The sequence below is a fragment of the Leucopleurus acutus genome (assembly GCF_964270905.1).
Source record: "Leucopleurus acutus genome assembly, chromosome: 3".
Lineage (NCBI taxonomy): Eukaryota > Metazoa > Chordata > Mammalia > Artiodactyla > Delphinidae > Leucopleurus > Leucopleurus acutus.
This window is the reverse complement of record NC_139145.1, coordinates 155166594-155191498: the sequence shown is the minus strand read 5'-3', so window position 1 is coordinate 155191498 and position 24905 is coordinate 155166594.

Genomic DNA, 24905 nt, shown 5'->3' with positions numbered 1-24905 from the left:
TGTAAAGAAATGCCATAGTGCTAACTATAATCATTGCTCTTATACTTCTACAGATGAAAATAAAACTAAGCAACACATTTCTAATATAAAACTTTCTATACCTTACTCCAAATATAATTGTTTCCCAGAAATACTTCAGTGTTGTTGCTTTCTATAACTTTAGAAACATCTGACATAGTTGAAAACATATGATGCATAAGTATAATCTATAAACAATGTGTTATTGTTTTCTTCCCTGCTTAGGTTTATTTATAATAATAATTACCTTTATATAAAGCCTGTAACATTTGTTCAGAGTGCTTTTACTAATTTATTTCTTTTCATGTATTTTGTTTCCAAGGTTACCTTGAAAAATATAATTTCATTACTAAGAACTGGTGAACACTGGTCTATAATTGATTTTAAAATATTTAATTTTCCTTGAACTATATATATATATATAATATACAGAAAAATATTTAATTATATTAATGTCAAATATGTTTCTGTGTGTATGCGATACATATAACCAACAGCTTGTTTATAATTACATCACCATTAGTTAAAATAACGAAAATAGAGATGACTTTCCATTAGTAATTTTGAAACAAAGATACAAATCTTGATAAAGTAATGTTTTAAATTTTGGATGTGCATAATATAATTGAAAGAAGGTATATCTATTCTTGAGAAACAAATATATATATTTTAGAATATCTGAATCTTTAGGGGACGTATTTAACTTAGACATCCAAAGAGAACCCCCAAAGTGTCACTGCACATATTTTCTTTTTAATCAATAGGGAAGTATAATGCATACTGGTATAAGCTTTAAAAACTCTAATGTAATGTATGTTTACATTTCTTTCTCACTACAAAAAAAAGCTTAATATATATAGTACATGCACTTCTACTAGAAATATGAAGGTGAACATTTTCTCAACAAAATTTTAAAGATTCTCAGTTAGTTGAACTAATATATATTTGTTCAACTAACATATATCAATATATTATATATAATATACATATTAGTTCAACTAACTTTATATATTAAACTTTTTGCTTTTTCTTTATATTTCAACAAGTATTTGCTGAGCCTCTTCTCTGCATGAAACACTGTACTAAGTGTCCCTTACTCTGCTGATTGTTATTCTCATCAAAGGTGTTTAATCCACATTATGGCCTCTGTGCTGTTTTGTTCCTCAGTGCTGAATATAAGCCAGTCTGTGTCATGATACTTACTGAAAGGTATATAGGAATTGGTTGCATAACTAATCACTCTAAAACTTAGTGCATAAAATAACCATTTATTATCCTTATGAATTCTAGGGGCCAAGGATTTAGATAGGGCACAGTAGGGTAGTTCGTTTTAGTTCCCCAAGGGCTAGGGCCTCACCTGGAAGTCTTGAAAGTTGGAATCACTTGAAGGCTCAGTAGCTCACCTGGCTAGCAGTTTATACTTGCTGATGGATGAGACCTCAGGTGTGACTATCAACTGAAATACCTACTTGTGGCCTCTCCATGTAACTAGGACTGCTTGAGTGGTTAGGTTCCATGGTAGATCATCCAGAGAGAGAAAGAAACAGAGAGACAGAGATCGAGAGACACAGAGAGAGAGAGAGAGAGAGAGAGAGAGAGAAAAAGAGAGAGACACACACACACTGTATGAAGTCACGATACCTTTTCCCCAGATTCAAGGGGAAGGAAATAGATTCCAATACTTGATAGGGAAGAGACTTGGCAACATTTGGAAAGATATATGAGAATGGAGATGTTGCTGTGATAACTTTTGCAAAATGCAATCCCCCTCAATATTGAAATATCAAATATGTCAATCATCAGTCTAGAGATATTTATGGTTTTTATATTTGTTTATTTTTACGTTTTTATGTTTCCTATTTTAAGTAATAATCATATTGCTTGAATCTAAAACAATGAAGAAGGTAATATGAGTGTATATAGTGGGAAAATCATCAGTATTATACATTTCTTATCCAGATAATAGAAAGCAGCAGGGCATGATGGCTAAACATTTTATCCTTGAATATCTTTTTCAAACAAGAAAAAGTTTAACTATTTTACAATACATATATCAATCAATTTTAAGGTTTGGTAGGTATGTATGAGACTACTACATTGTGGAATATAATGGTGATCAATGCTGATTAATAACAATAGGTTTATAAAACATCACTGCCTTTCAAAATACTTTTGTTGGTAAAGTACACCTATGTTAGTTTCCTAGAGGTTCCTTAATAAATTAGTAGAAACTGGGTGGCTTAAACAACAGAAGTTTATTCTCCCAGTTTTGTAGGCCAGAAGTCCAAAAATAACAGGTCAGCATGCTCTGTGGGGGAATCTGTTCCATGTCTCTCTCTCTTAGCTTATGCTGGATAACAGCAATCCTTGATGTTTCTCAGTTTATCAGCATATCACTCCAATCTTTGGCTTCCTTTCACATCATCTTGTCCTCCGTGTTTCTTCTCTTCTAAGGACATTTGTCATGGGATTTAAGGTTCACCTGGATAATCCCAGGAAGATTTCATCTTGAAATGTTTAAGTACATCTGCAATGACCCTTTTTCCTAAATAGTTCACATCCACAGGTTCTGTGTGGGCATACTTTTGACGGACCACCATTCAGTCTACTACAGTATCAATGGTAATATTTTACCAAAAATATAGAAAATTAATTAGTACACACATTGCTAAATGCTAAAGGGAAAACAGAAAGTTCTTTTAGTTAGTGTTTTTTTTTTCCTTTTCAATGTTAGCATGGGCTGCTAGTTGTCATTAATTAAAGTGCTTTACAAAATTAGATAATTTTTTTTGCTGTTGAAATATCATTGAATTAAATTTAACATGGATTTATTGTCAATTTAAATATTTTATAAATATCATCCTTTGCTTGTTCAAGTAGCTGATTTGAAATTCAATCCATATACAGACCAGTACAGTAAGATATCTACTTCTCTGCCAAGCCTTATCCTCCCCAGGAAAACAAAAAGAAAAGAAAAGGAACAAAAAAAAAAAAAAAAAAAAAAGGTCTGGCTTATATATAATTTTTCCATTCAATCTTTTGACTCTCAACATGGCTCACTATTGTCCAATTTATCCCAAGTCATATGTAATATCTATAATGCATAAATTAAGTAGCTTATGAGGCCAGCAGTCTGATATAATCAATTAATCCTTACCATACCTTTTTATTAATTCAGACTTCTTGACTTTTCACTTTTCCTATATAGTCTCATGTATAGATGGTCCAATTCTCTTACTAAAAAACCTTTAAACCTATTTAAGAATAAAAAGTTGCCTATTAAATGCATCTACTAATTTTCACAATCTTTTTCTCAAGTTTCATATCTCTATAACATTGTAACTGAATATCTTAACTCTATGACTTTTGAAAATAAAAGTAAATTAAAACATAATTAACATATTATACAAGTCTAAAATCTTTATTTCTAAGAAAATATTACATTCTTATTTAACACATATAGGGATTATGGAGTTAAGGTAACTTTTGTAGATGCTTATGATTTAAAACATCCCTTAAATTTGTAGATAATACAACAAAGCATGGCTTAGTTGTGGTTATTTTTGTTTGACAGCTCACTAAAATCATTCTTCAATATATTTCTACAGGTCACAGTGGTGATTCCTGGTAAATAAATACAAAGTAATATAAATTCAACACTGGTACAGAGAATTAATTTAGATCTCACATATTCTGTAAACTAATTGTGTGTAGAGAAACAATGTTCGAGATATTGAATAGATGGAGGAAGTTGAGTCTAATTCCACAAAAATAAGAATTTATAGCTAGGAGAGAACTTTGTAAATCATGACCCTGAGGCAAATAGAAATTAAATAACTTATTCAAGTCAGTTTTAGGACAAGAAAGAATATTTTGACCTCCAGTTCTATTTTCTATGTATTATATCATTACATTTGAGAACATGCCCTCCAATTTAATAAGCCTTTACATTTCGGTTACAAATAAATTACTGAACAGTAATTAATTTTACAATAATTTAGGTCCTATTTGGTTTTTATTGTCAAAACAACTTTTCCAGAGATTTTTTCCCCAGCATGAATTACCCCAAAACTTGATAATAATTAGGCAAGTTGGCAATGGGACGCTTTCTTTTAGGGAGAGGTATGCTAGAATCAAGTGTATCAGTTTGAGTTTCTTACATAACACTACCAAAACTTGACTCTCAGTAGTAAATGATTTGAATGTGCTTTAAAATGTCTTAAATTCCCTTTAAATTGATGATGTTTTAAAATATTAAATATAGCAGACTAATAGTTCAATTAATATTACAGTGTTAACTGTTATTATTACTATGTTTTATTACTTGAATTTCAAAGCTGTTCTTAATTTTAATTCCATGTTATTTATAATTGCCTGAAACCATCAGTTAAACTAAAACTAGACTTGATTTTTTTTAGCACAATGACACATTTTCCCTGCTTATTTTATGGGAATGTAAAAAAAAGATGAAGTTAGTTATTTTCTTAAATTAGATTGCTCTCTGAAATTCCTTTTGTGCGACATACTGTCTTGGAAAAGGCTTTACATTTTTTAACAAAGAAAATCTCTCTTATTAGCCAAAATTAAAATAACTACTAATTAACTAAATTAAGAAATGCATTATGGGAAATTAAGAAGTTTACTTAAATAGGCTATTTGTAAAGTTGGGGAAATAATCTTTTAACTGGAATACCCCAATTATTTTGTGAGTCCATAGCACAAAGAGATATCATAAAACTAATTATTTTAAAATTTGAAGAAGTTTATGCTTTTTTAGATTCATAAAGTTATAATGTGATAACTGCAATTTTAATAAATTATTCTTAATCTAATTAAGTGTGCAGTGTGAATGCATCTAGCTTTCACTGAAACTTTTTCATTGCGTTTTAACTAAAAATATCTTCTATAAATTAAAGTATGTAAATAGATATCTTACAATTGATACAATTTGATAATTAGTAAGGATTCACTCCTTTCTTATACTAAGTATATGAAAAACTGCAAAATAAATGCCTGATACCTACCAATTAATATTTTAGCTTGAATATAGATATGATTAGAGTAAAACAAAAATAAAGGCACTCTAAACTCAACAAAAAACATTAAATTAAATAAAGGCTTCTGAAAACTTACAATTTCCATTTACTGAAGTATTTGGGAAAATAAATGATTTCTGAGATACTGTATACTATAGTCACAAAATACTTATTAAAATTTTTGTGCATTTATATAATCATTCATTCACGTGGTGAAGTCTCATAAATTTTTCTCCCAAATCATAGGTGTAATGAAATTGATTTTTAAAATTACATTATTTTTAAAAAATACATTATATGATTGCATTTGGGGCAATGATCAGATAATACCTTAGTTACTCCAATGTAAGACCAAAGATTTCTTTATCTTAAGAAAACCCATGTTTTGAAAATTATTTTTTGTTTACATTTGCAATCATATCTTCTTCAAAAAGAGAAAAATTTAAATCTTTCTTTGCAAAATGCACCCCTATTATATAGTTCTTGCATTATTTAATTGGCTAGTACTAACAATGAAATATTGAATACAAGTGGTGAGAGCTAAAATCCTTGCCTATTTCTGATCATAGGGAAAATCATTCAGCTTTTCATTATTAATAATTCTGTGAGTTATACATTTTTCATAAAAATCTTTATTAGGTTGAGTAAATCCTTTAATTCACAAGCTCCTGAATTTTTTTTTTTATGATGAATTGGTATTGAATTTTGTGAAATGCCTTTTCTAGAGCTATGCAGATGATCATATGGTTTTTCTCCCTTTTATCCTTGTTTCCATGGTTAATTATATTAATTGATTTGGATTGTTGAATTGATCTTGCATGGCTAAAATAAAGCCCACTTGGCCATGATATATTACCCTTTTGATATATTGAAGTACTGCTAAATTTTAAAAGAAGATTTATATCTAGGTTTGTGACAAAAAAGAAAATTGTAATGTTTTTATCAAGTTTTGGTATCAAGGTGTGTCAGCCTCATAAAATGAATTAGAAAGTATACTGTCCCCTGTATTTTTTCAAAGACTTTATGTAGATTGATATTATTTTCTTAAATTTTTGACAGAATTCACCAGTGAAATAATGTGAGGTGAAATTTAAAGGGAAGTTTCTGATTACAGATTCAATTTCTTTAATGTGTAAAAGCTCATTAAACAAAAATTAATTTTTTTCAGTCAGTTGTGGACAACTGAGGATAACTGCTATTTTTTAAGGGATTTGTGCCTTTTACCTATGCTATTAAATTTATTAACAGAAAGGAATATTATCTTTTTAATGTTGTTAGCTTCTGTATTGATATTCCCTCTTTTATTCTTAATATTGGTAATGTGCTTTTTCTTTTTCCTTTATTAGTCTTGGTAGGTGTTTATCATCAAAAGAATATTTTCAAAGAATCAGTTGTTGGACTTGCTAATTTTCTCAATTGTACATATGTTTTCTATTTTATTTACTTACTTCTGCTCTGATATTTAGTATTCATTTTCCTAAGCTTATATTTGTTGTTGTTTACATTACTAGTTTATCTCTCTATCTCATTGTTATGGAATAATATCAGATTTACAGAAACAATGCAAAGACAGTATAAAGAGTATCTGTATACATTTCACTCAGTTTTCCTTAATGTTAACATCTTATAAAGCAATTGTGTATTTGTCAAAAATAAGAAATTAAATTAGTATTAGCTGAACTCCAAACACTCTTTAATATTCACTTGTTCTCCACTCTTGTCCTTTTGCAGGTTTAGGATCCAAACCAGGTTACCACATTCCATTTAGTATTTCCAACTTTTCAAGTTGAAATGTAAACAGTAATTACAACCTTTCTTGTTTGCTACTGTAGATAGTTAACGTTATAATTTTCCCTTAGGAATTTTTTAGTTGTTTACAAATTTAGATATGTTATAATTTCATTATCGTTTGGTTGAAACATTTTATGATTTCCCTTTTTATTTTTCTTTTCAGAAAAATGTGCATTATAGTACACAAGAGAATATATATAGTAACCTCTATTATACATGCACTTAATATATAATTATATTCCATGCTACATATAACTATATATATTTAAATTATATATATTTCATATTATGTATACATATACACATTTCTAAATACTTCAAGCAATTTTCCAAAGAAAATTTAAATGTCTTTGTGTGAATGTTCTGATCCAATTTAAATTTAAATTTTATTCCTCACACTACTGACCTAATGTTAACATGCACTTATGTTACTGGCACTCACACACATATCTTATTGGTTCTGTTTCTCTGGAGAACCATAGAAAATACTACACTTATCACATTTTACCTAGTAGATTTGTGTAACCACCACTACAATCAAGGTACAGACCTATTCCATCACCACAAAATTGCCCTTGTGCCACCCCTATAGAGCCCCACCAACACCTGGCCTTCCTCCCTATCATTCCTAATCTCTGGAAATCATAAATCTATTCTCCATCTCTATAATTTTCTTATATAAATAGAATCATACAATATGTGATCCTTTAAATGACTCCTTTCATACAGCGTAATGCCTCTGAGGGTTATTTAAGTTTTAGCATGTATCAACAGCTTCTTCCCTTTTTTGCTGAGAGTACTCCATGGTTTGGATGGTTTTGGTTATCAGTTTAATACTGGGTTTGCAGAATGAGTTGTAGAGTGTTTCCTCCTCTTTATTTTTGTGTAGAGTTTGAGAAGAATTGGTGTCAACTCTTTTTTAAATGTTTCATACAATTCACTAGTGTAGCCATCTCCACCTGGATGTTTTTATTGCCAGAAAGTTATGAATTAAATCTCTTGTTATATGTGTGTTTATATTTTCTGTATCTTCTTGGGTCCGTTTTAGTAATTTGTATATTTCTAGAAATATGTTCATTTCATCTAGGTTATCTAACTTGTTGGCATATACATATCCAAAGTACTCTTATAATCCTTTTTATTTCTGATGTTCATATTTATGTCCCCACTTTCATTTCAGATTTTAGTTATATGAGTTTTTTTCCCTTAGTTATGCTAAGAGGTTTTCAATTTTGTTAGTCTTTTCATAAAACCAACTTTTGACTCCATTGATTTTTTTCTATTGCTTTTCTATTCTTTATTTAATCTCTGTTCTAACCTTTATTATTTCTTTCCCTCTACCAGTGTTGACTTTGTTTGTTCTTTTTCTAGTTCCATAAGATGTAAAGTTAGCTGTTGATTTGAACTCTTTCATCATTTTAAATGTAGGTGCTTTCAGCTCTAAAATTTCTCTCTGAGCATTGTTTTACTGTATCCCATAAAATTTGGTATGTTGTGTTTTAATTTTTATGTATCTCAAAGTGTTTTATTGTTTACCTGTGATTTCTTCTTTGACCTTCTGTTATTTAAGAGTTTGCTGTTTAATTTTCACATATTTGTGATTTTTCTAGTTTTCTTTCTATTATTGATTTCTAGATTCATTGCATATTGGTTGGAGAAGATACACTGTATAATTACGATCTTTTTATATTTATTGTGACTTGTTTTGTGGCCTAATATATGCTATTTCTTGGATACTGTTCCATGTTCATTTGAGAAGAATATATATTCTAGTGCTGTTGGTTAAAATAAACTATATACGTCTGCTAGGTCTAGTTGATTTATAGTGTAGTTCACATCTTCCATATACTTATTAATCTTCTAATTGTTCTATCTTTATTAAAAGTAGGATATTGAAGTCATCAACAATTATTGTGGAACTGTTTTTCCCTTAAGTTTTGTCTTCATTTGAGGGCATATAGTTGTTTGTTGTCATATGTTTATATTCTTCTTAATTTATTAACCCACTTATCAATATATAATGACCTCCTTTGTCTCTTGTAAAACTTTTTTATTTCAAGTTAGTTTTTGGATATTAGTATAGCCACCACTGCTCTATTTGCATGGAATATCTTTTTTCATCGTTTCAATTTCAGCCTATTTGTTTTCTGGTATAAAGTGAGTCTCTTATAGATATCATTAAGTTGGATTGTATTTTGTATTCATTCTGCTAGTTTCTGTCTTTCAATTAATGAGTTTAACCCTTTTACATTTAAAGTAATTATTGATTAAAAGAAATACTTATTTCTGTGGTTTAGCTATTTGCTTTTGGTTTGTCTTCTACCTTTTGCTCATTTTCTCCATTATTGTCTTCTTTGGTGTTTGATTTTTTTGTAGGGCACTAATTTGATACCCTCCCCACTCCCTTTTCTGTATTCTTTCCAGATATTTTCTTTGTGGTTATTCTGAGATTTACAATTAACATCCTAAATTTACAATAATATAGTTTGAATTGATATAATTTAGCTTCAAAAACATACAACTGTGCTCATATAGGCCCACCGTGCCCTCTTTATGTTGTTACTGCCACAATTTACATCTTCATAACCTGTGTGCTCATTTATAATACAGATTTACAAATTTTGTGTGGATTTGTATTTTAAATATATAGTAAACAAAAATGGAGCTAAAAATTTTAAAAATCATACCACTAGCTTTTATTTTTCCCTGTACAGTTACCTATGCCATTCTTTATTTCTTTACACACATACACACTGTATAGCATCATTTCATTTCAATCTGAGGACTCATTTTAGCATTTCTTATAGGACAGGTCCACTAATGACAAAGTTTCTCAAATTTTGCTATCTATAATATCACAATTTCTCCTATTTTGAAGGATAGTTTGATGGGTGTAGAATTCATAATTAACAATTTTTGTTTTTCCACATTTTAAATATGCTTTCCTAATCCTTATGGCCTCCATGGTTTCTGAAGACAAATCAGCTGTTAATTTTATTGAGGATCGAATGCAAATGAATAAGTGCTTTCAGAATTCTCTTTTTGAATTTCTTGAATATGTAGATTTGTATCTTTTATATAATTTGAGGATTTGGGACCATTATTTCTTCACATATATTTTTCTGTCCTTTTCTCTCTTTCCTCTCCTACTGAGTCACCCACTGTGTGTATGTTGATATCCTTATTGTCCCACATCTCTTTTAGGTTCTGTTCTTCTGTTCTTCATTTTTTGTTCTTTCTCCTCCTTAGCCTGTATAATTTCAAATGACCTTTCTTTTAAGTTTGCTGATTCTTCTACCTGTTCAAATCTGGTCTTGAAATTCTCTCATGAGTTTTTAATTTCAGTTTTGTACTTACAAGCTAAAAAATTATCTGGTTCCATTTTTTTATAATTTCTATCTCTTTTTTAAATATTCTATTTGTTGGGTCACCTGTTTTCCTTTACATCTTTGTCAAAGGTGTCCTTCAGATTTCTGAGTATATTTAAACTGTTGGTTTAAAGTCTTTGTCTAGTAAATCTAATGCCTGTACCACCTTAGGGACAGTTTGTTACTCTTTTTAATAAAATTAGTATACTTTCTTATTTATTTGCATGCTTCATCTTTTGTTGTTTTTGTAAAGTGGACATTTTGAATACAGTGATTGGTACCTGTGGATTCTTCCTCATTCTCAGTGCTTAATTTGTTGCTTGCTCTAGGTTGTACCTGTTTGTTTTAATAATTTTTGGGATAAAATCTGTATTCTTTTCTATAAATGTCATCTGAAGTCTCTATCCCATTTTTTTATGTTTAACTAGTGTATTGACAGAAATTTCCTTGAATTCCTTGAATGCTGAGAAGGGAGAGAGAGAGATAAGAAAACTCAAACAAAACCAAACAAAACCAAACAAAACAAAATCCACTGTCAGTACACTCAGTCTTTCCAGAATGGTTCTGTGCTGGAATATATATTGCATCCTTCCATGTATAGTCAGACCATTTATAATTATGTTTTAGTCTTCATTTACTGCTTGGACTAAACCAAGAGACCAGCCAAAGGTAAAAGCTTAAAGTATTCTTATATCTTTATTTTCTGAACAGGCACCTTTTGCAGAACATGAATGTCACTTTCTAAATTCCCCAATATACATGGACACTTTCGAATGTCCTAATTTCAAACAAACAAACAAGCAAATGAAACAAAACAAAACTTATTCCCCAGCTTTTCCTCCCAGGCTTTCTATTGTTTGCTTCTACTTAATTTTTTTCTTCCAAGGGGTAGCTTATCATTCATTTGCTTTACAAAGAGGGTGCTCTCATGTTAAGTGTTCTTAATACACACACACACACACACACACACACACACAGAGACACACAGACACACACACACACCCCCCACAGAGACACTCTGGGAAGTGTTAGATATGTCTATTCCCTTGATTATGGTGATATTTTGGTTGTTTGAATATGCCCAAACTCATCAAATTGTACACATTAAATATGTGCAGGATTTTTGTATATAAATTATACTTCAATATAGCTGTTAAAAATAAATTCAAATTAAAGGTAGAAAGGAAGGAAGGAAGCAAGGAAAGAAAGAAAGAAAGAAAAGGAAAATTCCTAAAGCTAGTGCTTTTCTATTATCCCAACCTGCCTATTTTTCCTTAAAACTTAAAATTTATATTCATAAATTTCTCACATATTTTCTATATTAAATATTCAGTAAAATTGTAAATGTTATAAAAAATAAAAAAAGATATTTTATAAAATTTTAAAAGTTTTTTCTTTAAAAAATCACTACAAACTTAGTAGTTTAAAACAACACAGATTTATTCTCTAAAAGTTCTGAAGATCATAACTTTGAAGCTGGGACAAAGTGAGAGAGTGCCATGGACGTATATACACTACCAAATGTAAAACAGATAGCAAGTGGGAAGCAGCTGCATAGCACAGATGCTTTGTGACCACCTAGAGGGGTGGGATAGGGAGGATGGGAGGGAGACTCAAGACGGAAGAGATATTGGGATATATGTATATGTATAGCTGATTCACTCTGTTAATAAAGCAGAAACTAACACACCATTGTAAAGCAATTATACTATAATAAAAATGTTTAAAAAAAACAAGAAGGGAGTATCATTGTCATTAAAGTAAATTTTAAGAAGTAAAATGGTGATATAATGCAAATGTAAAATGAACATGTTAAAGATTTTATTCAACTCACTACAAGAGTGAACTAATAAAATAATACAATCAATTCAAAGAGTCAAAGGACATTTGAAAATTGTGTGTGTGATTTAATTATGTGTGCTTTCTAATATAAATTATAAAATTCATATAATTATGTAAATAATTAAATGTTAGACTTCTGGGTTGGAAGCAAAACTGGTTAATGTCTTATAGTGCAATAAACTGTAACCTTTGAACTTAAAAAAAACAAAAAAAAACAAAAAAAAAACAGTTTCAAGATGTTAGCAGTGCTATTTCTTCTAGAGACTCCAAGGGAAGAATCCTTTTCCTTGCCTGTTTCAGCTATTAATGGATACCTGTCCTTTCCTCTAACTTCAAAGTATATCATTCCATTTTGTGCTTCCATCATCATTTTGCCTTCTCTCCTATCTCCTGCCTCCTTCTTATGGGAACCCTGGGATTACATCAGATCAACCCAAAAAAATCAGAGTAATATCTTCCCATCCCAAGATCCTTAACTTAGTCATATCTGCAAAATACCTTTTGCCAAGGTACCATTCATGGGTTCTGAAGATTAGAACATGAACATCAGGAAGAGTCATTATTCAGCCTACCATAGTAACTAATGATATGTGGTTTCATTCTGCAAAGTTAAATTTTAGGTAAGTAAAACAGTGATTACACAGATACTTTGGATGGTCTTTTGCAAAATAATAAAACAAAAACAAACAAATAATATCAATAACTCTTAATCTTAAACAACTGTTTTATGTTCTTTTATGCTGTACTTACATTTACTCACGAAAATTCATTTATATGTTATCTGAGAACATATATTACTACATATATGTTAATACTTAGATTTTGCCCTTAGGGAGATTTTCTTCAGGATATTTTGTCATTTCAAATAAAGAAACTAATTGAGTTTCCAATTTATGTATTCACACAGGTGATTCCCCATATTATTTTTCTCTTGTGCCTCACTACAGTTCTGAAAAGTAGATTTCTTCTGAAGTCACTGCACTGCAGTTTTCTTTTGCCAATTAAGCTCTAGCATCTCATTTTATATGCCTGACAGGTTGTTGATTAACTAAATGTGGCTTTTGGCTCTTGTTAAATGTTCACTTTTCCATTTCTAATAAGATTCATACTCTCTACCTAGACATCACCAAACTATCATTCCCTACTAACTGTCATACATTATCATTTTTCTCATACATTAACTATATATACAACTGTATTTATATGTCCATTAATTTCCTAAAATGTTTGAGGTTAAATTTTAAAACATATATTCATATGGTAAAAATGAATTTAAATTATTATGCCATTTTAGATTTAAATAGATGAATTGATCCCATTACATCAATTATATCTTGTTTCTTGCACTACCATACCAAACTGAAAGTCTAGAATAATATTGTATATTTCGTTTTTGTTTACTTATCTTTTACTCCTGGCTGTTAGAATGAAACTGACAGACTGTTTTCAGCTCACTAAATTCTAAACAGACCATCCCCCCACAAAACAAACATGCAAAAAACAGAAGAAACACAAATTCAAGATATGAGTTTCAAATATTTGAAAATGCTTTCTCTCCTGCGACAGTGGGTTTGGGATATTTAGTCAAGTAAATTCAATCAATTATTAAAAATATCCTAGACATTTAAAATATTTTTGTTTATTATTTCAATAATATTGATGTGAAAATTATTTGAACACAAAGATATAGTACTGCATCTCAAAATATCGCCAACTAGTATAAATTATAGTATTTCAGAGTATTAGAGATTACACATATACAAATATAAATTTAATTACATATGTTTTTAACTAAATTATCACGTTATTTTATCTTTATAGGAGCACTAATGCTTAATCTTGCTCAATCTATTATGTGCATAAGAATTGCCTGGGAAGATAGTTTAAATTACAAATTTCTAAGCTCCAACCCTTGGTTATTTTGAGTTAGTAGATTTAATGTGGGGGTATAAGGAAAGGATATTTTTAATAAGCCATCACATGATTTTCACATGTTAAATAAAGGACCATTCAGAAAATACAGTCATACAGGAGCAGATTTTATACAGTTTAATTAACATATTTTGAAATTTATTGACAGTTTAATTGTTTTATAAAATGAAGTCATGTGAATTATGATTTACCTTATGCCAGACTATTAAAAAAAAACTCCTGCAATTAATATGAAAGTTTACTTTTTTCTATATGATTTCAAAAAAGTAAATATCTGCCATTTATGGATATGAAATACATAGCACTGATTTAATTTTTGTCTGTTATAAACACGGAGAAACTATCTGAAATTCAATAAGAACATAGCTATAACCTCTGTCATAATTAGATTAATAATCAATATTACTATCTTCAAAATGTGTTCCAAGCAATGCTATATAAGAAAAATGGGAGAGTAGATAGAGGCAGAGGATAAGCAGAGGGCCTGTGATTAAATAAATTTGACAATTTTGTGAGAAACAAAGGATTACTTAGTGGCCATCTTAAACGATAAATACTGGCAAAGGTTTATCACTTCATACAACATAAGATTATTAATATTTGTTGAATTTAAAAATACTTCTTTGGAATAGGTGACATCACATATTATTTCTCTTTTGAGGGTATATTGGTGTACTTGTGCTCTAAAGGAAGAAAAATGATATTTGAAATTAATGAATTTATTACTATGCTTAAATGCAAGCTTTTTCTACAGCAGTAAATTGAAGCAATGCAAATTCTGAACCACATAATTATATTCATTTTTGATATCTTATTAAAATAATAAATCCCTTTGAGTTTATATAATCAGAATTAAGACCACTATTTTTCTTTAAGCTTCAATTGGCAGTACATTTTAGGCAAAGAAAATACCACTGTATCTTACATTGGTAAGATTACAAGTTCACATCTTACAGCATGTGACTGTTTTTAAAAATTATTGTATTTTTCTGCAGTCTAAAGTTATGATGAGTCTTCAATAAATGAGGCAAAATATCAAGGCTACTTATTTGAGGATGACTTTAATGGTGTTTCCAGTTTTAACTGAGCAAGGCATAGAACTAGGGTTTAGACAGTTAGTCTTTGCTTGTATTTTTCTTTCTTTCTTTACATTGAACGTCTTTTTTTTACTATTACATCAAGCTTAGTTTCTGACTGAGTAGGAATGTCCAGGATGTTTCACCTTTAAATAAGAATTTTAAGAATACAATATTCCTGGGAGAGGTTAATAGAGCATCAAAGTTGAATGGCTTAGTTGGATGATTTTAAATGTCTGTGATCATAATTAGGGTTTTAGAAGTTCATTAGCGTGCCTTTTCAGTAACAATGTAGGATAGACATGTAAGCCTTTTTTTCTTCTAAGAAAGTACAATTTATTATTATTAAGGTTGACATTTATTGAGTATATATGTGCTAATCAATGTGAAAATAATCTTCAGGAATAAACTAACTGAACATATACATCACCTTTATAAAATTGTTACTATTATCACCCTTATTTTATAGATGGGGACATTGATAAAATGTACAAGGAACTGTCAAGATCCAACAACTAATAATAAAATATGAAGACAGGTGTTTCTGACTCTACTCAATATTTTGAGTTCAACAAGCAGTACAGATTTAATCCACTCGGTCTGTCTTTTTACAAACAATGGGCATATTTTATATGGAATATGCAAATTTCTTCTACAAAACTATTTTCTTTATTTCTGGTTTTGAGGCCTATGAAAGTAGTGAGTTGAACTATATTACCCTTCAATTTTTCAATGCTTTACTTCTATAAGCATATACTATTCTCTAGTGGTAGCTAACATTTTTGAAAATATGACTTTGTCCTTCACATAAATGGTAAATGGTTGTCTTTTCTGCCAATCACTTTTATCTTTGCAATGTAAGCTAAAGGTGATATGGCTTATTGCAAAAGACGAGGGTCACCATGAAAATGAATTTCAATATTCCTTGATGTGTGGGAGCCATCAATTGTGAAGAAAAGACTTGAGCATGAATGATGAAATCATAAATTCTTTTGCAATCTGTTCTTTGTATAAAAAGAAAAAATAAAGATAAATGTAACTGTGAACTGAATATGATATCATCAATAATAAAATGTATTCATCCCAAGATGAGGGAAAAAACATGTTTGATATGTTGATGAGAATATATACTCTAGTTTTATTGAAATTCTGAAGAAACACAGATACTGAGGACATAAAAATTGTTAACTGATATATAGTAATAAATCAGGTATAGCTGAAAATGATAGAAGATGGAAGCAAAAGAGAACTTATCCACCCCCAAATTGTAGGGATGAATAATATCGATCTTTTCTAAATCCCTAATCCCAATCTGTATTGAGAGTTACCCATTGTAACAAAATTTGTCAGATTCAGCAAAGTATAGGTTGATTTGCTATTAAGACAGCTAAAATAAATAACTATATTGCCATCACCAAGGTCCTATTACTTTAGCAATGCCCTCACACACCACTTGGATAACCCACTGAACAACAATTATAAAGAGTTTAGATGCACATAGTATTTTCCTGAATTCTGGAAAAGGTTCAAAATATTCAACAGGAATAAGACACATTTCAAAAAAATTCTCAATTTTGTTGGAAAACAAAAAGTTATAGGAAATAACTACCATGAAGATGAAAGTGATTACATTTAAGTAAGCATCAATAGCTTGGATAATAATGAAAGCATACCATGTAAAAGAATTTCAGAGGCAAATGAGAGCTCTGCAAGCTGGCATGGTCAGAGCTCCTATCATGAAAAACATAGTAGTTGAATTACATCAAGCAAGTTTCCAGTGCCATTTTTGCAACAACATTTGCTCCCTTCGTGTCTCTCACATTTTGGTAATTGTTGTAATACTTAAGTTTTTTTCATTAGTATTATATTTGTTATGATGACCTGTGATCAGTGATCTTTGAGAGTACTATAGTAATTGTCTTCGAGTGCCATAAACCACACCTCTATAAGATGGTGAACTTAATCGATACATGTGTGTGTTCTGACTGCTCCACTGACTGGTTGTTTCCCCATCTCGCTCTCTCTTCTCATGCCTCCCTATTCTCTGAGACACAATGACATTGAAATTAGGTCAATTAATAACTCTACAGTGGGGACTTCTCTGGCACAGTGGTTAAGAATCTGCCTGCAAATGCAGGGGACACGGGTCAGATCCCTGGTCCAGGAAGATCCCACATGCCATGGAGCAACTAAGCCCATGTGCCACAACTACTGAGCCTGCACCGGCGAGCCACAACTACTGAGGCTGCATGCCACAACTACTGAAACCTGTGCGCCTAGAGCCCATGCTCCACAAGAGAAGCCACCGTAGTGAGAAGCCTGTGCACCTCAACGAAGAGTAGCCCCCTGCTTGCTGCAACTAGAGAAAGCCCGCGCTCAGCAATGAAGACCCAAAAATAAATAAATTAATTAATTAATTTGAAAAAAAACCTCTACAATGGACTCTGAGTGTTCAAGTGAATGGAAGAGTCCCACATCTCTCATTTTAAGTCAAAAGCTAGAAATGATTAAGTTCAGTGAGGAAGGTGTGCCGAAATCCAAGATAGGCTGAAAGCTATACCTCTTGTGACAAATACTTAGCCTATTTGTGAATGCAAAGGAAAAGTTCTTTAAGGAAATTAGAAGTGCTAATCCAATGAACACATGAATGATAAGAAAGTGAATTAGTCTACTACTGATATACAGAAAGTTTTAGTGGTCTGGATAGAAGATCAAACAAGCCACAATATTCCATTTAGCCAAAATCTAATCTAGAGCTAAGGCCATAATTCTCTTCAATTGTATAAAGGCTGAGAGAGGTGATGGATCTGCAGAAAAAAAGTTTGAAGCTAGCAGAGGTGGATTCATGAGGCTTAAAGAAAGAAGCCTCTCTATGACATAAAAGTGCAAGGTGAAGGAGAAAGTGCTAATGTAAAAGCTAGGGCAAGTTATCCAGAAGTACTAGCTAAAATAATTAAAGAAGGTCCCTACACTAAACAGCAGATTTTCAATATAGATGAAACAGCTTTAGATTGGAAGAAGATGCCATCTAGGACTTGATAGCTAGAGAGGAGGAGCCAATTCCTGGCTTCAAAGCTCCAATGGACAGGCTGACTCTTGTTAGGGCCTAATGCAGCTGGTTAAGTTGAAGTCAGTGCTCATTTACCATTCTGAAAATCTTAGAACTGTTAAGAATTATACTAAGTCTACCCTGATTGTGTTCTATAAATGCAATAAAAAAACCTGGATGGTAGTGCATCTGTTTACAACATGGTTTACTGAATATTTTAAGCCCACTGTTGAGAACTACTGCTCAGAAAAAAAAAAAATTATTTCAAAATATTACTGCTCATTGACAGTGCACCTGGTCACCCAAGAGCTCTGATGGAGACACACAATTAGATTCAGGTTGCTTTCATGCCTGCTAACACATAACACAACATCCATACTGTAGCCCATGGATCAAGGAGTAATTTTGACTTTCAAGTCTTATTATTTAAGAAATACATTTCTTAAGGCCATAGATGCCATAGACAGTGATTCCTCTGAGGGATCCAGACAAAGTAGATTGAAAACCTTCTGGAAAGAATTCAGCATTCTAGATGTCATTAAGAACATCTGTGATTCATGGGAAGAGATCAAACTGTCGATATTAGCAGGAGTTTGGAAGTTTATTCCAACCCTCATGGATGACTTTGAGGGGTTCAAGACTTCCATGGAGGAAATAACTGCAGATGTGGTGGAAACAGCAAGAGAACTAGAGTTAGAAGTGGAGCCTAAAGATGACACTGAATTGCTGCAATCTCATGGTACAACTTTATGGATAAGGAGTTGCTTCCTATGGATGAGCAAACAAACTGATTTCTCGAATCAGAATCTATTCCTGGTAAAGATGCTGTGAAGATTATTGAAATGACAAAAAGAATTTAGAATATTACATAAACTTAGTTGATAAAGCAATAGCAGGGTTTCACGGGACTGATTCCAATTTTGAAAGAAGTTCTACTGTGAGTAGAATGCTATCAAACAGCATTGCATGCTAGAGAGAAATCATTTGTGAAAGGAAGAGTCAATGTGGCAAACTTCATTGCTGTCTTATATTAAGAAATTTCCACAGCCATCCCAACCTTCAGCAACCGCCACACTCTTGAGTCAGCAGCCACAAACACTGAGGCATGACCCTCCACCAGCAAAAAGATTACAACTCATGGAAAGTGCAGATGATGGTTAGCATTTTTTAGCAATAAACTGATTTTTAATTAAGGTATGTACATATTTTTTAGTCATAATGCTATTGCATACTTCAAAGACTACAGTATAATATAAACATAACTCTTCTACGCACTGGGAAACTAAAAAAACTTCTTTGTCTCTTTTTATTGTGATATTCACTTTACTGTAGGGATCTGGAACCAAACCCACAATAGCCGAGGTATGCCTGCATTAGGTCTCAAGTTTTATTTCCAGAATTATACCTTTTCAAACCATCTACATTAGATATGGGGTTTTCATTTTTCTCACTTATCTTGGAATGAGGAGGGGGCATGTCTCTCTCTCTTTCTCTCTCTCTCCATATCTATTTAGTTAGTTAGTTTATTAATTAGGCTTATTTGTGATTTTTTTTTTATGCCCAAAATCCCAAAGAACAAGACTGATTCATTATTCTGAGAAATGACTATTTGGCCAATCATTTTCATAAGACCTTATTGATTCATAAACTGCTTTATTAACATCTTCCACAGTAGATATTTTTTACCATCCATGAATGGGATATAGAGAATTCATGAACTGCATGTGGATCTTATGTGTATGTGTTTTAACAACTTTCAGCAACCCTAGTATGAAAATTTCTGCTTCCCTTTTATGTCTCCAAAGGAGATATTATCTGATCTCTGATCATCTTGTATAAAAGACGATGGCATTTGATTTTACAAAAGGCTTGAAGAAAAGTGGGAAGTAACATTTATTGAGAAGTTGTGTTGGAACATGGAAAGTGAGCATCCTTTCTATTCTCAAAACAATCTTATGAAATACATATTCTTATTTACATGTTAAAAATAAAGCCTTAGAGATTTTAACTACCTGCTCACAATCAAGTTAATTTACATACTGCATGTAATACTGCTAGTAAAGTGATGGTGGTAAAATTAAACCTAGTATTGTTGACAACAAAAATACAAACAGACAAATAAAAACACCAGTTTTTTCTTTTATCTATACCATTCTGCATTTCAAGTTTTTTTTTCAATGTCCATTTTCTCTTTCTTCTTATGCATTTATCACATTATATTTGTCACCTTGATTGTTTCAGAATAAAAACAAGAATATAAATATATGTTTTAATTAAAACCAATCAATATGTGAAAAGATGGAAACATAAAATGATCTGGTTAACCATCAACTATAAAATAGCTTTTATTAAGGACTTGGATTAATAGTAAGGATTTTGTACTTTTAGGAGTGAGATAGTGCTAATAAAGGTGGCTCCTGCCAATGTTTATAAAAGAGACAGCATTAAAACATGGACTTATGGGAAATAGAAGATTAAAAAAGTAATTACTCAATAATGAATGATAGAAAATGACATTTAAAAGAGAAAAATACTTTATATTGTGGTTCTATTTGGCTTCAAAAACTAAATTTTGGTAAAATGAAAATTATTTGGATAGGTATAGGTGATGAAATTATACGACAGGGAGATAACAGAAAGGAATGGAATTTTAAAAAGATGAAATTAGATCAATTCTGTTAGAACAAATTTTGTGTAGACAAAAAGCTTAGCAAGGAGATTTTAATTTGATCCTGGAGAATCCAGAATACTAGTATTTCTTTTTTTTAAATTTTTATTGCTATTTTTTTTTTTTACAAAACAAAGGTATTTTAACTGTATTTGTTAAAACCTTTACGTCTTTCACCTATGACTCCCCTCCACCATACTTCCTATTGTGTCTGGCAGCAGAACATGGCACCCACATTCCTGGTAACTGACAAAGTGAAGGTTAAGTTGGAGAAGCATTTATTATAGGTTTAGTGGAATATATTTACATGGATCAGAATCATCTCCATCAATAGTTATGCTTTTCCTATCTGTCTGTAATAGTCTGGTGGAATTCTAACAACCATTGTCAAAACTCACCTAAAGTCATGAAAGGACATAACCGCACTCAAGATCATGTCACTATATGTATTCTATGGCAATAAGTCTTGAACATACGTGGGTAGTAAAAGAAAAACCAAGATATTAAGTGTTCAAAATTGAATTTAGTCTGTGGAAAATGTATTAGATGTGCAAAATTTAAAGGAATATTTGATTTTCATTTTTTGCCTAGTCAAAATAGAATATTTCTGTCAACAAGAATATACTTGATGGTTCAAGATATACAATTTTATATATATATATATAGAGAGAGAGAGAGAGAGAGAGCGCGCGAGAGAGAGAGAGAGTAATTCCTGTGTTTGCAGGGCACAAAACTGTATCATTACCACAAAATGTTAGTAGCTATGTTTGTGAAGTAGCATGTGCTGTATATTCCAAGCTATAGAATACCATCTTAACATATCACCAATAATGAAACAAAAAGCTGGAGAAAAAGTTTTGTTAACGAGCAATAATGAAAACAATAATCCTTCTAGTAAGTAGCACATCTCAAGTAACATTCTATTCTCCCTATAGAAAATAGAATAAAATTTTGTGTATGAAGAGGCTATCAAAAAGTATGTTGACAAGCATGATTTCAGAATAATAATGTTGGGTAGTTAACTAATACAAATATTAGGCTAGTATTCTTAATTCATAACTGTATTTAGCAGTTTTTAAGAATGTATAATATCAGATTTACTTTCATATTTATTTTGGAGGACTCCTGCAAGTGAATAAACTTCAAGAAATACAAAGCCTACATCCTATCTGTGCTTAAATCTCAATTTGTGAAGTGCAGGTGAGGTTTCCAAGGGATGGGAACAGGTTGGTAGCAGCAGGGGGATCACTGAAGAAGTCTACATGGAGTTGAACAGCTCAGTGTGAAAGTCATCTCTGAGTCTGCCCAGAACAACGCTGGACAATCATTGCTTGACATTGGTGTCCTCATCAGAAAGAGGGCAAAGGATCTGCATCACAGTGAATCACAAGGAAGAGTAATCTCCACCATTTTCCTTGACACCAACCTCCAGCAGTTTTGAGACAGCAGATGGGTAAGCTTGTCAATATACAACTGTATTTTCCAGTCATTCAAGAGGGTGGGAGTGCAGAACGGTTTCATCTGATTAAAAATTTTGAAGTAATGTGATATTGCTCACCCTTAAGCACAAAATTTAGACTCATTACATGTAGGAATGTGTCCAAGATGGCGAACTATTTCTGGTTCTTATGTATATGTGTCATAAGATTTTCACAACCTCTAGTTTTAAAGCCAATTGATTTTGAGATAATAACAAAGGCTCCTTTGAAGAATTGCCATGTAGAGGTAAAAAAATCTCAGAGAACCCACAGATTTGGCAAATGACAGGGAATTGGGAAGAGACTGCATTTGGAAGGGTATGCTTAAAAAAATTCATAGAAAACACAGTGTGATTGGGGGGAGGATGTAGAAAGAACAGAGAAAGATAATGTTTAAGGCGTCTGTCTCAAATGCTCACATTTTATGTAAAAAGGGGTTAGGCTTGGAACAATTAAGCAAAAGGCTTTGATTAATCTAACTCTCTCCTTCCCTAGATCTTAGACCCTGACTGAAGAAAAACATACAGTCATACATAATAAATTCATATTTTAAATTACTGACCACTAATCCGCTGGCCCTCAGTGCTAATTTGCTACATTCTCTTTGTCTACCAATTTACTCACTGCCCTAAATAATTCTTTCATATCCTACATCTCACTTTAAATCTCCAACGCTCTCCCCTCCTTACTATTAGCTAGTACCTTTTCTTCTCTTTTTACTGAGACCATAGAATCAATTAAAAGAGAATGGCTATCTGCACTACTGTATGTATTCATACACTGCGGTCAGATTCAACATTCCTTCCTGCTAACACAGAGGAACTATCAGTGCTCTATGCTAAGGCAAACTTGTCCATTTTTGCACTCAGTCCCATCCTTTTCACCTATTCAAGAAGTGCCCCAGAATATGGCCCTCTCTGCCATAAATTCTCTCTCTACACTGATTCTATTAGATAATTCCATTAGCAAACAGGATGTACTCTTGTTTATTTTAAAAACAGAAAAAACAAAAACGTCTTTTTCATCACATCCCACTTTATCTTCTGCATAGTTACTCTGACTTCCTTTATCCTTCTTTTTCTGTTGCTCAAATGCATCAAGTGATTTCTTACCCCAGAACCTCTGCACATGCTCTAAATTCAAACTGGAACCCCTTCTACATGATGGCTATATGATTTTGCATCTGGATCACTTTCACTTCCTTCAGGTCTTTCCTGAAATTTAATCTTATCATGGAGGCCCTGAATGAGGACTCTTTACAATAGAGCACTACACCCCTAGCACCCCACACTTCCTATCAAAACTTACTGTTTCTGCTATATCTTTCCTCCTAGTTCTTGTCTCTCTTTGACATACTGCATATTCACTGTCTGGCTCCTTTATTACAATGAGAGCTCCATGAGAATAGGAGATATTTAAAATTTTAATGATAGATTCTAGCCAATGAAATATAAAATCATAGATATAGACATAGAAAATGACAATTGAAAAGAAAATATGTTATTTGTCAAAAGAATAACAACTAGCACAGTGGTAAAACTAGTGGCTTTTCCAGTTCGATTTAGTTGGCTTTCCAGATCAGTGGGAAACGGTGAATCATCTGGGGAAATGGAACTTAAAACCACAAGGTATGCGGCAACATTGTTTACTCATCAGTTGAACACAAATGTAAGTAGGTGTTAAGATCCAATGCTCATTAGAGTATGAGGAAAATGGGAATACCATACATTGTTGATGTGAATGTAAACAGGTAAAGACTCTTTGGAAAGCAATAGGTAGTGTTTATTATTATATTTCTTTCAACCAACATATTCCACTTTTGTGGCACTGCACTAGAGAAATAAGCACACATATATCTGCAGATATATGTAAATATTTAAAAATATTTTAAATGGATACATGTATGAATTCATACATACATGTATGAATTATATAGTTAGAAATAAATAAAAAATGAATTTATTCAAAGGAAGGAAGGAAGAAAGGAAAAAAAGAAGGGGAATGATTATATTCTAGCTGTGACATATTACATCTTTACAGACAAGCCTTAAAATGTCAGGGCTTCCCTGGTGGCGCAGTGGTTGAGGGTCCGCCTGCCGATGCGGGGACGCATGCTTGTGCCCTGGTCTGGGAAGATCCCACATGCCGCGGAGCAGCTGGGCCCGTGGGCCTTGGCCGCTGAGCCTGCAGGTCCGGAGCCTGTGCTCCGCAACGGGAGAGGCCCGTGTACCGCAAAAAAAATTAAAAAATAAAAAATAAATAAATAAAAATAAAATATAATGTCAGGGTAGCATAGTTACTCTTGAGTAGCTTTGTCTCTATAAAAATGGCCATTTCTTCATATACTACATTCATGATGACAGTTAGTTGTGCAAAAGCTATGCTGTGCTTCAAGTTTTGGCAAGTATTAGAAAACTCTGAGTGCAGAAGCACTTTCGTTATATATTAGACTCTTACTATGCTATCTGCCCTTTTCTGGCCAGAGCAAGGGTTCCAAGATGAGGATCAGATTATCCTGTTAACTTCTGACACCAGTCTGTGCAAGGGGCTGCCATGCTCATGCTATGGACTCTCCAGTTATGCTATGCAATCTGATGTTGTAAAGGTTGTTTCCCTGCTCATATTCTGGAATCCACCACAGGAACTC